The sequence below is a fragment of the Salarias fasciatus genome, chromosome 14, assembly GCF_902148845.1.
Source record: "Salarias fasciatus chromosome 14, fSalaFa1.1, whole genome shotgun sequence".
In the NCBI taxonomy this organism is placed as follows: domain Eukaryota; kingdom Metazoa; phylum Chordata; class Actinopteri; order Blenniiformes; family Blenniidae; genus Salarias; species Salarias fasciatus.
The window spans coordinates 4,824,401-4,841,021 of NC_043758.1; positions in this window are offsets into that span (position 1 = coordinate 4,824,401).

Here is a 16,621-nt window from a genome sequence, read left to right on the forward strand (position 1 = left end):
TGACAGCAATCCCCATGTATTCAGGAAGTTTTTTTTTTCACTTGTGAAGGAGCATGGGAACTTAAAGCTGCTTCACCTTGTTCCTTCTGACTCTGGGAACATTTATTAACCCTCTTCCTGAGGACCTCAGGGTTCTGCATGTTTCATACTCTAAATGAAAATCTGGAATGTATGCAGGCCTGAGGCTATTCAAAGCTTAATTAGGAGTCAGATGTTGAAGTGGATGCTTTGACACACAGGCAGCCAGGGCAGAGATGGAAGCTGGGGTGTGATGTGCTCCACCCTCTTTGTGTTGTGAGGACTCTGGATGAGCTGTAGCTCTCTAATGGATATTATTCTTGAGACTTCTAAACAATCTGTGACAATAATCCAGCATATTGTAAATAATTGCATCAGTACAGTCAGAAATTGTTCAATTCTTGCAGTATTTTTTCAGATTGAAGCACTCACGGACTGTTGGAATCTCCACTCCAATTACTTTGCTTCTGGGACTATTTATATTCCAATTTTACTTTCAGCTACAGATAGAATTTCATGATGAGTTCTTCCAGTTTACTAACCACTAGGGGTCAACACTTACCTTCAGTGAAACGCCCATGGGCGCAGCTGGGTAATAGGGTGGGTTTGATGGGTCTCCAGCATGCTGATGGAGTGAGCTGCTTTTATGTGAGGTTAACCAGACTTGTTAAAGATGCTGAGTAATTCATTACATGAAAATCATTAGTTAAAAATCAGGCGAATGACTCATATTTTTAGACCAGTGAGTATTTTTGGAATCCCCCCTTTCTCACATCTGAACCTGAGTGATTTATTAAAACCTCAGCTGATTGAAATGTTGGCTCACTTCATCAAAAAGTAGCCGTCATGCTTAATCTTAGTCTTAATCTTTGCTGTCTTCCAGATGCCTTCAGGCTTGAGGATGATTGAGTGGAAGTTTGTTGCCGTCAGCTTCGGCCTCCGAAAATGCAGGAAAATCAGCGAGGGGACACAACGCAGGTGCGAACCTCCGTGACTTTACTCACTCACACATGGCATCTGACGCATGCCAGCCTCACAAAGCGGTTTGCAACAAGAGCACGCAATTTTAAGCAGAAACATATCCAACCAGAAGTGCCTTTTTGTTATGTAGTTTAGTAGTGCAGTATCTATCTATCTATCTTTTTCGTACTCTGCTTTTTGAGACTTACAAAACTGGTGTGAATGCAACACTGCTTGATTTAACTGAAAAGTTAAAGAATTGAGCTAGTATCCAGTGACACCCTGCAAGTGACAAAAGTTGGAGCTCAGAGTCAGATCAGAATCGGAAACAGTTTTATTTTCAGACACAGTTTGCACAATACAGAGAATTTGTTCTGGTGGGTTGGTGCAAACAATAAAAACAGAGAATAAGACATGACAAGCAAAAAGAAATATTTATATAGGTGAATTAAAGTGACAAAGAAACAATAGAAAAATAACAAATAGAATTTTTGGGGAGAGGATGATGTGTACAGACATCTGTAGTAAAACTAACATTGGTCACCTCTTGTTTTAAATGATCTTGTGTGTTATCGGATTCCTTGTTGTACAATTCCAGTAAGGCAGCGATTGTAATATAATTTGGAGACTGCAGGACATACCACGCATCCAAAAGCTTTAAAAGTATCATTGCAATGTTGTTGCATAGCAGACCTTTTTTAGCCATAAGTGCAGATTGTTAAACAGAGCAATGAAAGCCCTTCTCCATGAGCTGCTGACTGAACACAGTGTTCACTTCACTGTTGTTGTCAGTTGTAAATAGTTGTGCATTTAATCGTTATTCTGCATTACGTCGGACTATGGGACTGTTTCCACTTTGTACTTTGAAACATTTCCACACCACTGACACATTGGCAGGTGATTAGCTGATGTTGCTGCTGTGGGGCTGTTGAATGACAGCTTTTGTTGTGATGCAACTCATTTTCCGATCATTTTAAAAAAAAATAAAAAATGAAAAAAAAGTCTTAGCTGATCAGCTCAATTTGATGATAGTCCATCGATGAAAAAAAACCAACTAAAAACCTGCCCCGATCCAATCAGACCGATCCGATCAGGGCATCCCTAATATTCACTGTTGGGAATAAAGGTTCAGCATTAACGTGGTCATTCTTCTTTGGCAAGTAATACACTCTTGATAAGTATTGGCCTTTGCCGAAAAAGCTAAACTCCATTATGAGAAGAGGAAAGCCTACCAAAAGCAGAAATGCCTCAGTCCTGAGAGGATCATGAGAGATGTCCAACTTTAAGTAGCATTACCATAAGCTTCTACGTGAAGCAGCTGTCGTTAGCGTTAGCAGCCCGGGATCCCGCCGTCCCTTTGTTACAGTTCCAATGTCTGTCTTTCAAAAACTATTAACATCCACATTATAGAGTATCTTCCTCCCACTAACTGATGGACAGATGAACGAAACAAGTGAATCATTAGACTCACCTGCATGGAGCTGAAAGCTCAGCTAATGTTCCAGCAACATTCTATTAATAAAGCTACGTGCATGTAACTGTGCACATTCTTTCTCTGTAGTAATATTTACATATTCCTTTATGAAGAGGGAAGTACTTTTTATTTTTTTTAACCACTAAATGACACATATATTAGGTATCCGTCGTCTCTGCCATCAAACACGAGTGAAGAAAGGAGCGGCACCGGGGTCGCCACCCTTTCACCACACTGTCGATCTGTGTTGTTTTATATTCGGGTCAGGCCGGTCGAGGTGAGGAGTTCAATTAAAATAAGGGAAGCTTATGAGAGGTATGTGACACAGAGGATACAGCTCAGTCCAGTCTGCTGCCCTGACTCACGAGCGACGTCCCGCAGCGAGGAGTAAGAGGCCAAACGCTCGGTGGGGTGACTCACCGTGACCCCTGTCATCTACTTACTAACCTCATGGAGTGAGTTCACTTTCTCTCAGCGGGATCAGCCGTGACTCGTCTCCTCTTTTTTTTTTCCTGAGCCATAACACGTCTCGTTCTGTGATGGTTTTACTAGCAGCACTCGAGGGAAGGAAAAAAAAAAAACGGCATGGCAAGACTGACTGAGAACGAGCTGACGTTACAGCCTCAGCCCCACATGAGAGTAAACGCAGACAGTGAGTGGGAGAGACAGTGTGGGAGGGTGGAGAAAGTACGAGAGCGAGCGAGAAAGAGAGGTTGGAGCCCGTGCGGAGGAGGGAGGAGGGGAAATTGCTGTCCTCTCGGGTGCGCGATGCATGAACATGGGCGTTGGAGGGGTCCTGAGAAAGTTAAAACAAACACAAATGGAGGAGAGCAGAGATATACGAGCAACCAGAGAAAGAGACAGATGAAGGTCAGGGGCGATGTGAGTGACATTCCAGGGTTGCAAGCCAATGAGTGATGAGGTCTCGGAGTGAGTGGAGTATATGGTTACATAGGCCCGCTGAAGGCCTTCTCACTATTTATTATCCTGTTGCATGTAAGACCAGTTGAGAGTGTGTAAAGCGCCCCCTGTAAGTCTTTCGCTCCACCCCTCTGACCGTCACGTAGAAGCTGGAATAGCAACAGACTCTCTGCTCCAGTCGGACCAAATAATTCACTAATGAGCGCCTGACTTCAGGGAGTCGGTGGGGGGTCGCTCTTATTTGAACCATCTGTTTTTCTAGCAGGCAGGGCAGGGGGCTCTAAGCTAAATTATAGATAAATTGTTTGAATAATTCTTCATCTCCACCCTCCCTTCTGTTTTTACTTCCATTCGTCCCACATGAACTCAGTTCGAACATTTTTTTTTTATTGTAAACTTTATTATCAGATGAATCACAGAATGAAGAGATTGCTCACATGGTGCTGAAGCATGGACTCCTGCTGGAGAGCGTCCTCTCATGTTGGAGCAGCCGGTGACCAACATCTGAAATTACACATTGCATATTTCCTAAAGTCATTTGCCCTACAGCGGGATGAGAAGTTGGAAATCTCACGTAACAGTGGAAAAAGAAACGCGATGCATACCTGCCTGCTTTACCTTTCCACATTAAAAATTCCTCTCTCTCTCTTTTTTTTCTGCTGGGTTTTTGGACTGGGTTACGCTGGGGGGCGGGAGCAGGGTATACAAAGCATTTGTGTTTATATTTTGGCTGAGCTGTGTTTACATCCCTTCCAGGGATGTTTACTTATAAAATAAAGATGTTACCTTCAGGACCTGCAAGAAAATCAGGTGGACAACTCATTGTAATAATGTCAAAAGAATCAACCACAAGGTTTTGCTGAGGAATTTTACAAGATTAATTTTTACTGCTGTAAATTATTGAGGGGGTTTTTAGTCAGTGTAAAAAAAAAACCAAAACACCAATAACCTTTAATCATTGATTTCCAACTGGTGGCTACCAACAAAGTGAGTAGCAGACCTCAGCATGGTCACAGGATTCAGTGTAGTGGCAGCTGATCACAGTCCTGAACGGGACTCCACAATAATTCTCTGCAGTGTTTGTTAACAAGCACGGTTTCACTTTTGCAGATGAATCATGGAGTTTGTTTACATCGGCCCATTAAATGTGGTGAACCACAGGTAAGAGATTTTTATTTTATGAGATCCAGGACAAAAAAATGAGTCTTTTGTGCAGCGAGGCATGGTTCGCGAAAATGATGAACCCATGCATAACCTAGAGACATTTTGAGACTGCATCTAATCACAGATCAATTTTATTTAAAGCCTGTGCATGAAAACATGTTTGAGTCTCATATAAACAGCCTATGTTACTAAAGGGAAGAGTTTTGTTTTCAAATAAAGACAAGGATCACACATAATTATCAATTTAAATTTTTGCCATCAATTCACATGATTTTATTTAAACTCCCAAAGTTTAACATCAGTGTCGGCTTTATTTTCATCATCGGTGAAACAGACTATGAGAACATTTTTCCCACCAAACAGGCAGTTTGAGCCCATGAAACAATACAGTGAGAATACCTGCTGTAGCTGCTCAAGCCATGTGCATGAGTGTGAGGCCACACACACACACACACACACACACACACACACACACACACACACCCTGAATGGAATCAGTTTATTACAGTGGGAATGTGAAGCAGACGATGGGCTGGCTTTTTGTTTTTTGCTTTTTGCTTTTTTTTTTTGTTTTAAATAGCTCTTACCCAGGACCCCCTCTGGATTGACTGGCACCACGGCCTTGTTAAAGGAAATTTAGAAAATGGTTGGCTAAGCAGACAATTAGCCAGAATAAAAACAAATTGCAATGGGAAGCCAAAGCAAGCCAAATTCCCGAGAAATTAGATAAGGAATTAAAGCGATCCTGAAGTAGGAAGTCAGCTTTTGCCAAGAGTTTGGCCTTATTTGGCCATGTGGATATCGTGCCAATTAACCACTGTGTGTTTCCTACAGCTTTTTAATTCTTCTTCGGTGTTCCCTGTGTCACCAGCAGGGATTTTCCTCCCCTCTCTCTTCGAACACGCCCTCCCTCTCCCATTCACATCCAGTTTTGCAGTCATTCCTTTATTTATAAGCTTTCCGTGTGTCTTCCTCTGTGTCTCTTTTTCTCATTCCGAGCAGTGCCAGTGTTTGAAGTGAGCTGGGCACGAGAACAAGGGCTCGGACACACACCCCAAACAGGAAATGAGAAATTCAAGCAAATGGACCCGCGTCTGCGAGAGAGCGACAGAAGCTGGTGTGGAGAAACGCTGAATGATCGAGCAGCAGACGGAAACAGGATGTGAAATAGACGCAGTGGATAAAAGGTGAAAAGGTTGTTACACATACGAACGCAGGCAGGAGGAATGAGAGAGGAGGATTACAGTACCGAGTGGTGTGATATTTATAGAAAATGACCACACATGATGCTGCTCCTCTTCGCCCAGTGAGATCAGACATCCTGCCCCCACCAGGAGTGACAACATTTCAGAAAGTCAAAACTATCAGTGTAAATCGAACAGCATGCCAGTTGGATCTGTTATAAGAATTATTATATACTAGAGCTCAATGTATGATGCTGTCTGAAATGATTTCATTACATTTACATTCGACTTATGAAATGTGTTTTCCCAAAAAATATAAGCATGAAACTCCCCTTATTCCAGGTTTATATTGATTTCCTCCCAAAAATGACATTTTTTTTATTCTTCCCTCTCAGCAATACATTTTTATTTCTATGTTATCATTATCTGTTCTTTCACATATATTAATAGTGTCTGAAATCAGTAAATCTAAATAAATAAAGCCATTTTGAATGATGCATGTCTGGGTTAATATAAAGACATATAAGCCATGAGGAGTCTTTTGGGACAACTCTTGAAATTGTTTAGTATTTTGACTGAGTTACTGAAAATCAAAGATTAATTTCATTTATTGTAAAGAATATAAAACTACTGCAGTAGCTTTGGAAATCAACACTTGGATGGCTGAATGTTCTGTCTCATGTAGGATGTCTAAAGTGCACGTAGTTAATGAGTTTCTGTGACACATTAGCTGAGCTGTCAGGACTGTGTGGGTCACAGTGATTCATGGAGCTGATATATTCATTAAGTTCAACTGAGGGTTGTTGTCTGCGCTTGAGAGACTTTATTTAGAACTCTAAATGACTATTACTCTAATAGTTTACCTCGTTGTTGTTTTAGTCTGCTAATGTTGCGCGAACAGACTGGCTACAGTCAGCCATCATCCGTGAGTTAGTTGAGGAAGAGGAGAGAGGCGGCTCCTCCTCCTCTGAACTGGAGTTCACTTCAGCAGCTTCACCGTTAAAACGGCAGCTTTGGCTGATGCTAACGGTAAAGCTGCTGTCTTAGCAGTTAGGCTGCTGTTTGACTTTCCCCGAGTTCAGTGAAACAGCAGCGTAACACTTAAGACAACGGCTTCGGCTAACGCTACGGCAAACAGATGGTGACGGTAGCTGCGCCACAGTTTCTCATATTGTTGCAGCAAAAGCAACAGGTTCACAGAGCGAGCATTAACTGTAATCGAGTGATTAAATTCATGGTCGTAATCAGCTACTCCTGTGTTGCCAAAACGAGTGGCATTACTGTCGCATACGACTTTATACCATATAATTCCCAGCACTCTAAATAAGCACTGTGGTATCAAATCCATTCCTGAGGTGTCGAGAAACAGCCCCCACTTAATCGTCCTTATCCATAAATAATATTTTCTTCCAAAATAAAAGCGGTCGCTGCCTGTGTGGAGCGGCGGTGTTTGTGCGCTCGCTTCACCTGGAGTTTACAGCGGCTTTGTGACCAGCTCTGCATCAGACCCACATCCTACAGCTGTACTCGTACGCGAGGCAGGAACCTCTCGCAGCTGAACTCATAAAACAGGAAAAATCCCCGGGATTATCTATCAAAGCGACAGTGGCACATAAGCGGAGCCGCCGTGCGGCGACCTGCCGCGGCCGCTTTCATCTGGCTGTGTGGCTGCAGCTTTCATGCCAGTCCACGGTAGCGGCGACATGTTGCGGCGGCGAGTTTATTTTACATGGCCGACTTTTCCTCCTACTGTTTATGAGCAATGAGCGATCGACTGCTTTAAACACGGTCAAGCTTTCTCACAGAAAGGAACCCGCATCACGAGTGAGTCAGGATGTCTGGATACACACACTCTGACCATTAGATGACTGTGGGACTTAAAAGGGAAGGAAGACTTCAGTGGAGCTCCGAAAACAAGGTGGAAATCGAGACGGGCTGTTGAGAAAACCGCCCGGGCCGCTCCTGCGGGAGACGAATCATCTCAGGCAGCGTGAAAATCTCCAGATCTGATGTGGTGACACGGCAATAACAAACACGCACAGCAGCAGACACACAAACAACGGTGCGAGTTTAAAGCAAACTGTAAATATCTGTCACTGCAGCAACGTTATTTTCAAGCTGAAACGCACATGGCGCTAATGAGATCGTAAAACTTTGCCATGTCAATACCATCTGTGTGGAACAAATACAGACTCCGAAAACACTGCGCAGTGTCTGAAAATATCCAGTCACACATAACCAGGCCATCCAGGATGTTGTGGGGGAGAGTTTCCTCATCCTGTTGCTCTTACTGTTGGACTTTCCTGTCAGTTAGCATTGACTACTGACAGACCTCTGGGTGCCTTCCAGACTCATCCCTGCGCCCTTTTTTTTTTTTTTTTTTTTTTTATCTCGAGGGAGTATAATTCCTTACCGTAAAGTATTAGTTCACATCCTGTCCTCCTGGGTGGCCAGGCAGCGGAGGCAGCATCAAATCTAGGTGTTCTCTTTGCAGCAGATGGCCTCTTTGCACCTATTTGCAGAGCAGACGGAGGAAAACGAGGACCACACTCAGCGGTGCAGTCGCATGTGTTTGTCATGCGGTGCGAACCCCGAATCAAGCACAGATACCGTCGTACAGAGAGAAGAGGAGGATTTCATGATCTCTGTTTATCATCCCTGCCGTCAACTGGCCGATCAGTCCAAATTAATTTTATCAAAGATTTTTCCTGAGGGTGTGTGTGTGTGTGTGTGAGAAGCTCAAGGTTGTTTCACTTTATTTCCTTTTATGATTCATCAGACCTCAAAGCTGGACTGCAGGACTGCTGCTGAGACAGACTGGCTTGAATTAGTGCCTACTTTGAAAGTCTGGGGCGAGCTTAATCTGCCCAGCACCACTTCTTCTTTTCTCTTTTTCTTCAGCATCTGGGGAACACATATGGATGTATTTGTATGTCTGCTTATGCCAGAATTGTTGTCAAGTCAACTATGTGGTGGGAAACAAGAAGAGGCAGGTGCAGAAAAACAACACCAAAACCTGGACGGAAACCATTATTAGAAGCAGATTACTTCATTCAAGTGAAATTGGTAAAACCACATGATCAAAGTCCTGAATTACTACCAATAATAGCAGTCTTGTTTTGGCACCCTTCAGTGTTAATATGTGGATGAGGCCCGCAGGATTTAACTAAACTAATAAAAACTCACATGTTACTTTGAATTGCTGCCTTTAATTCGATCTATAGATCTATAGATCTGTCTTCTTGTCCACGGGTAGCACTGTCACCTCTAGTATATGAATGTATTTCCCAAAAGGTGAATGTGACCAGTTAACATAGCGAATAACAATCAGCTGTAAAAATTACTGTTTTCTTTTTGACGTATTGAAAACAGCATTTAAGAAAATGAATGCATTGAATTGTTATTTTTTTAAACTCCAGAACATTTCTCAGCGCTCCCGACTGAGCTGCTTTCAGTTACCTGAACACCGATGCATCAGACACGTCAGTTGATGAGCGTGCTTTGCTTTTCCAGGTGGAAGATATATTTCAGTTTAAGAACCTCTTGGGTGGAAGTATGGATATGAGAATCGCTTTATCCAAAATATATATATGCAAAAAGAAATTTGCAGATCACTGTATAAGTCACCTCAGTGCAATAAATTTTAAGTTATGATTCATGTTTTTATATTTATATAACCCAACTGTTGGCATTAGATAAAAAAAAGGTTAAAGAACATAATAATTTAATATCAGGTAGAACATAACATACTTTTCGTAGCCCTCTCTTTCACTTTCTCGGTGCAGATTTAACCATATATCCTTTGCCCATGCGGCTGTCCGACAGCTTTACATAAATGTGTGAGCATGTGTGCACCAGGCGTGTGTTTGAATCTATTCGAAGGAAGCGCGGTACATAAATTATATGATTTGGTGTGAGAATGCATTGAGAGGAAGGAGAAATGAGGTTAGACTGCATAAACCAGGTACATAATTCCACCCCGCTGCCCGCTCCCAGAGTGCCCCAATCACCGGAAATGGGCGCGAGCGAGTGACTCAGCATGCTTTGACTTACACCACCCCAATCCCCGAAACTCCCTCACAGCCCCGCCCCCTCCTCTAATTAGGAAAGCCGCTCATTTGCTTCCCTCCGTCTCAACACCCAGTCTTCCCATCTCTCCGCCTTTTAAAATGAGCGCATCCCGAGTTTGGTGATGACTCACCGCTTTCTCCTCCACCCAGCGCTCTCATGCACTCTCCCTCTCTGCGCCTCGTTCAAGTGGCCTGGATTTCACCGTCACTCCCGCCGCTGTGAAAACCAGCTGTCTGACAGATGTGGAGCCGGGCCGTGTACCTGCTCAGGTGTGTCCTGCCTCTGGAATGTTTTAATACGCAATCCAAGTTTGATAGTGTCATACTGAAACGTTTATTGCATTCAGAGAGGTTCAGTGGCTCGAGGCTAAAACACACACACACACACACACACACACACACACACACACAAACACACACACACGCACGCGCCCGTGCACTTACACGTACACAAACACCCATATGCTGCTTCAAAGGATGGCGTGTTATAAACAGAGGGAAGGAGGAATGTGTTGTTCATTGGGGAATTCAGAGCTCTCGGGGAGGGACAGGAGGGGTGGGGGCATGCTGACCTAATGTCCCTCTCAGTGGAAGCCATGGAGGAGGAGGAGGAGGAGGAGGAGGAGGCTGCCGAGCTTTTCTCCCTGCTGTCATAACCTCTGTGCCCATCAGTACAGCTGAGAGCTCCACTGAACACAGGAGGCTTGCAGATCACGGCCGACTAATCTAAAACAGACCCCGTACTGAGCTACTCTCAAAAACCTCACACCTCCTTTTTCTATGCAGCAGGGAGAGTCCGGTTACCCAGTGATACGATCTGTGTGTGTGCGTTCATGAAAACTGGAAGATGATACCTCTTTCTGTCCAGCGTCACGCCGACGGTTGATTTGTAACTTAAAGTCACACCTCACATAATTGGAGTCAGCAGCCTTGCCCTTGGCCCATTACATACATCCCAATGTGTGTGTGAGTGGACGATGAGTAATAGAGTGTGATTGAACTGAAGCTGACGCCCACTGGTGGGGGTCACGGCCTCAGTTCGCTGCAGCTGCCTATGGAGGGCTACGGAGAGCGGGCGACCTGCCTCCTCTCCCAGCATGCATCTGTTTCACCAGAATCTACAAGACGTGTGGCTGTTTGAAACTGCAAACCACCAGAGCAGTATGAACACATGAGTTCATGTACTGTACATGGGGTCGACTGTCCAGGGTGTTAAAGTAGCGGTGCGGACTGGATGGAGACAGGCACCACAAGTGATTTATTTGTCCCACAGACTGAAGAGGAAGGTCTGAGCAGTTATGTTGTGTTCTGATCACAAGACAGAAGGCTGAAGTGGTGGCAGAGCTGAAGACATTGAGGTTTCCACTGACAGTGATGAGAATGGATAAGATTAAGAAGGAGTACATCAGAAGGAAGACTCGTGTTGGACAGTTTGGTAGGAAAGTGAAGGAGACAACATGGAGATAGTGTGTAACAGAGATTATTGCTATTTCAGGAAAGGATGCTGAGTAGAAGAGAGGAGGTTTATGGATTCAGTGAGGGAGGAAAATACAGGATAAAGAGGGTTTTGGAAGAAGATGGCCTAGAAACCACTGACAGGAAAATGCAGATAGAAGTAGCCGTGCTAGTCTAGTTTGTGTGCAAAAATAAAATCATCAGTTTGCCACAAAGGCCTGGTCATTTTACAGATTTGGAAAACTTTCCCAGTTGACATCAGACTGGTTGACCTTGCTTCAATTGACCACAATGACAATTCCTGGAACTTCTTCTTTTTTTCCTGTGTGGGTTTTATTGCCATTTGGAAGACAATAAATTGGTGCATTAGCCCTATAACACTTATGAAGGGTGGACGATCTCCTAATAAGGGCATTTACTGTGCAAGACTGGGACAAAACACATGAGAATCTGGATCCTTCCAGTTTTCAGCCCGGCGTTACCAGCTCTCAGGTAAAAGATGATATTTTTGAAAGTAAAGACATAAATCAGTCAGCAGACGATATTGCGCACTTCAGCTCATTTCAGACTGGCGGGTTGTCACACTGAAGCCGTTTGCTGAGACACAGTGACTGTCCTCGGTCCTGAAACGCAGCTGTCACTTTCTCTGCTGTTTGTTTCACTCATATCCCACCAGTCACAACACAATCAGTCATCTCATCGGGCTCCCTGTAATTTGGTGAGCTCACAAGTTCTTAAAGGGAGAGAGAGATTGCAGTCTGATGGGTTGATTTAAGGTTAAGTCCAGAACACAACTACAGATATCTAAAAAAAAAAAAAAAGCACAACCTCTTTGAACCATGTTCCCAACTTTGCATGCTTGGCACACAGAATATTCATGATTAAAAAGAGAAGCAAAGGCCGTTCAAAAAGAAGCCCTTTAATTTCTGTTTAGCTCGATGGTTAGATGCCACTTGCACTATTGTTCACCGCTTTTATACAAAGCCACAAGCCTGCGCCCTGCCTATCATACTGCTCATTAACTGACTGCAGTGCTGTAAAACTGAGTTTTATGATGACAATTCATTTGCAAATTTAGTTTATGCTTCCAACAGTGTTCGTCTGTAGTTTGTTGTTGGTGGTTTCAAAATACAGTCATTCACTTTTCACTGCTTAGGGTGACATTCTGAGGTGTTGTCACAATAAATGTTGAATTAACGTGTTTAGTCAACATTTTTTTTTTTTGCAGTTTTTTATATCAAGTAGTGACTGTTTCAGGTACTCATTTCATGAATGTTGCCATTTAAAAATGACAGAGAATTGCAGGAGATTACAACTATACTTCCAAATCAACCAAAGAAGTTGTTTTCAGAAGGAAATGTAGTCAATATAGTTGAAGTCGAACTCGATAAAGCAATCGGTCAGTACTGAAGATGTGATAAAATCTGTAGCAAAATATTTCAACATGTTTTGGTTCATTGTTTTGTTTTCCAGGCAGGAGATGGCTGGAGTTTTCTGCCCTCAAGCTGAAATGAATGTCCTGTATCTACAATCTGACCAGGAGCAAAGGTAAGGCAAACATTTGGCTGAACAGCGGGATATTTTTCCCAGCAGTTGGAAAGAAAAAACAATACGAACTGCGAGTTGTTACACTTATGATAATATGTAACGGCCATCTGGCTCTGGCCTTGTTTTAACAGCTGAAACGCACTTCGATTGTTGAAAATTGTTGTTGTTTGCAAACTTTACAAGCCCGTGTGGAACATGGATCCCAGGGAGACGTTCAGGTTCATCCAGTAAAAAAGCCTCGGTTGTAATTCATGTTTAATAAGGGAGGCTTGGGGGAAATGCTGGGACCGGTTCAGCCTCGCCATCACCCACTGGGGCGCTCTGAGAGATTAAACTGCTATTCTGGGTGCTGCCTCTCCTCTGGGTGTATCTCCCACATGAACACTGTTGTCTTTTCAGAGCCCGGAGCCAGATCCTCTCCTCTGTTTATTATCCAGGGAGATGATCGCTGTTTATAGGGCCACATTTGTCCCTCTGTGTCCAGAGACAGAGAGAGAGGGAGAGAGAAGGAAGGAAATGGAGGGGTGGTACCGTGAGAAGGAGCCTTTCCAGAGATCTAATTGGTACCTTTCCTTTTTTAGAAAACATTTCTTTCTCACTGAGGTCCAGTAAATGAGTCAGGGCATGGCATGCTTTGTGACCGCATTCAGACACTCTTCCACAGTTTATCATACTTTCCCTTTGTAGTTTTTACTTTGAAGAGTTTTTTCAGTTTGCCTCCGGCTTTGATCCCTCCTGTCCTCAGCCATTATGTTAGCTACTGGTTATTTGCATGACAATAGAGCACAGCCACATCTGGAGAACAGGAAATGAACCAATCGCATTTGCAGACATTTGTGTTATTTTAAATCGTGTTTTCTGGCCATTTAAACAGATTAGCTAAAGTTCCAGTCAAACTAATGCGTGTGGCATTTCACTGCACCTCCTCCGTCTGCCGGGCTCCCCTATCACTCACCTCGTTTCATGTGATCACTCCGGATTGCTGGGGAGTCTTCAAAGAGTTGGCAGAGGTTAACAAAAACATGGAAGCGGGGGGAGGGGGGGAAGGGTGGCAGCGAAGACATGGTCGACTGACTCAGGCTGTGATAAACATCTAAACTGCAAGTGTGGAGGAGAGGGATGCTATCAGGACAGAACAGGTGGAGAGGGAACACCTGGCAGGCCGGTCTAGCATTTACACAGGACGTTACTTCCCCTTTAAAAAGTTAAGAAAAACCAAAAGAAACCACAAATAATTTTCTTTACATTTATGATGGGCTAAAGCTTTAAAGGATATGTTGTCTCTATATTGTACGTGACAAAAGTGATAGTTTCAAATAGTTCAAATAGTTCGCTATATTTCTTGAGAAACTTCAGCGAATTCAGATTTGTTTGTATCAAAACAAGTTGGATGTCAGTAAAAACAAGCAATGTTGTGCAAGTTACTGGCAATTAGGAATTAATTCCTCCTCTGAAAAGTTGCGCTGCTGAACTTCACTTCCAGTTGTCTCCTCTGGTTAGACTTGTCCTGTGCTGCATTTCAGCCCCTTGGAAATCTGAGCTTTATGCCTCTTGTGGTTTAATATTTAAAGTTTGTATAGGTGTTAGAAGATCAGCAGCAGTTTTATTGTACATATTTATTGTTCCAAAGTGTTTTCTCACTGAACTGAAAACGTCTCACTGTTTATGAGAACGTGAAGTCGTTCTAAGTTATGAATCTCCAGGAGCAAACCGTCAATATGCTGTTGCAGTGACACATTAGCTGAACTCTCAGGACTGCACATCAGTCTTAACTCACTGGGCTCTAGAGAGAGACAGCAGCTCTGCAGCTCTAACACTGCTACTTTTATAAGTGTTTGTGTTTTATAATGTTCTAAGCACCTGAAATCTAAGTTATTGATTTTATTGAGTCATTCGTTGATACAGGGACCATGTTTTAGTTCACTATTGAGACCAAATATTCAATAAAGACATTAAAATATTATAGTTTTCACAAACCTGAGAAATGGTTTTGAGAAAAACAGCATTTCCAGATTACAAAACAATAGTTTCTGGGAGTAAAGGAGCATGTTTGTTGATGTGTGTGTATTTGTGTGCACATGCACGAAGTTTCAGCACCTGGAGCAACAATGGATGGGAGCAGCTGTGTGTTTGTGAAGCAGAGCCGAGGAGCAGCGGGACATCGAGGTCTGTTATTAAGGTCGTAGTCAGCTCCGTCTGAGTCCACCAGGTCGCTTCACTGCTCCGCTCTTAATGACCGGTGGTGGCCAAAGATCAGTGGACGTATAATTGCAAATGACAGATGTTGCAAGAATATAGTAAACAAAATAGCATTCCACAACCGTGGGCTTTGTTATTCTCCCTACATTTATGACCAGTTTGAGTTGTGTCGGCGTGAAAGTGTCGGAGGAAAAGAAAAACACATTTCTCGCATGTGATTGCAGCCTTTCATTTTTTTGCGGATGAAAGCTGATGAAGCACAACATATGGACACGATTAAAGGGCCAATTATGTCAAAGTGATGAAGAGCAACAACAGAGCAATTTTATGATTACTCATGCGCTCGTATAATGGCGGCACGTGGATCGCTCCAGCGGCAGAAGAACACCTGCTTGACCTGGAAGGGCTGCGGCCGCCCCTCTTCAGTCTTCGCTGTTGTGTAACATCTACGCGGAGGAAGGTGGACGCAGTGTGCCGCGCCGCTGACTGGCTGAATGGAGCGTTTTCTGGGATGTGGCAGGAGGTGTCAGCAGCTTGTTTCAGCCCCGTAAAAAGCCCGAGGGCTTGAGAGGAAGCAGCTGCTGAGAAGTGAACATCAGTTAAAGGAGCGAGCCTGCTTGAGTTTACCTTCCCTCGGGGACTCTTCCATTAGCATCATGATAGATTTATGAGCAGCTTGACATCCATACCGTAGAAAACAAAGTGCAAGTGTGAAGTGTAACTTTCATGATCTTGTCTCTTGCAGCAGAACTCGTGTTTTTCTTGTTTGCCGTTACTAATAAGCCTGTTTTCTTCCTCCAACACGTTTTAACATCCTGTCAAGATAACACAGCACATATTGTGCTCTTTTAAAATTCGCTTTGAGGAGTGAGACCGAAGCGTTTATTTACACTCATCACGTTTCTTCATGCTTTTTAAGGAGATGACACTCGTGTGTTTTTCGCATACGAGCAAAATTCCTGTGCTTTCTCAGTAACATGATCATCTCTGGAACAAGATCGCACAGATCGCTGTCACCTTGTTAGCAGCTCAGGCATCCCTCACGCCGCTCACCGGCACAAAGCTTATGTAAGGCATTCAGTTGGTGTGCTCGAGCTGTGGCTGTGTGTGTATGTGTGCGTGTGTGTGTGTGTCAGTGGGTTCAGTGTTTTCATGTGTGTGTGTGTGTGTGTGTACAGTATGTGTGTTTAATTTTCCATGTAGTCACTGCCCTTAAGTCTGGGACTTACCAACGGGTCTGGACCTGCTCTCCCGATTCCCAATTCAGCCTCGCGAGCTGACAGTAATCCCTTGAGTACAGAGGGAGAAGGGGTGGGGCCGGCAGGGTGCTGGGTGGGGGTGGGGCGGGCGAGGCGTGTGGAGATAGTGAAAAATGTTGGTTAGGCATGCATCCCTTCAGGTAAAGGCCGTGCCAAGAAGGAGGCCGGGCGTCCAGGAACTCTGGAGCCGCCTGTGACGCGGACGAAGCCGGGCACGACTCGCCGCTGCTCTCCACAGCTGTCCAGAGTAAACAGGCTCGCAGTGGTCATCCAGAAATAGGCCACATGCACCTGGCACATGTCACGCTCTTCACTCCTGGATCTGTCTTGCTCTCCTGGCTCGGGACGAGCATTGCAACACATTTCTCT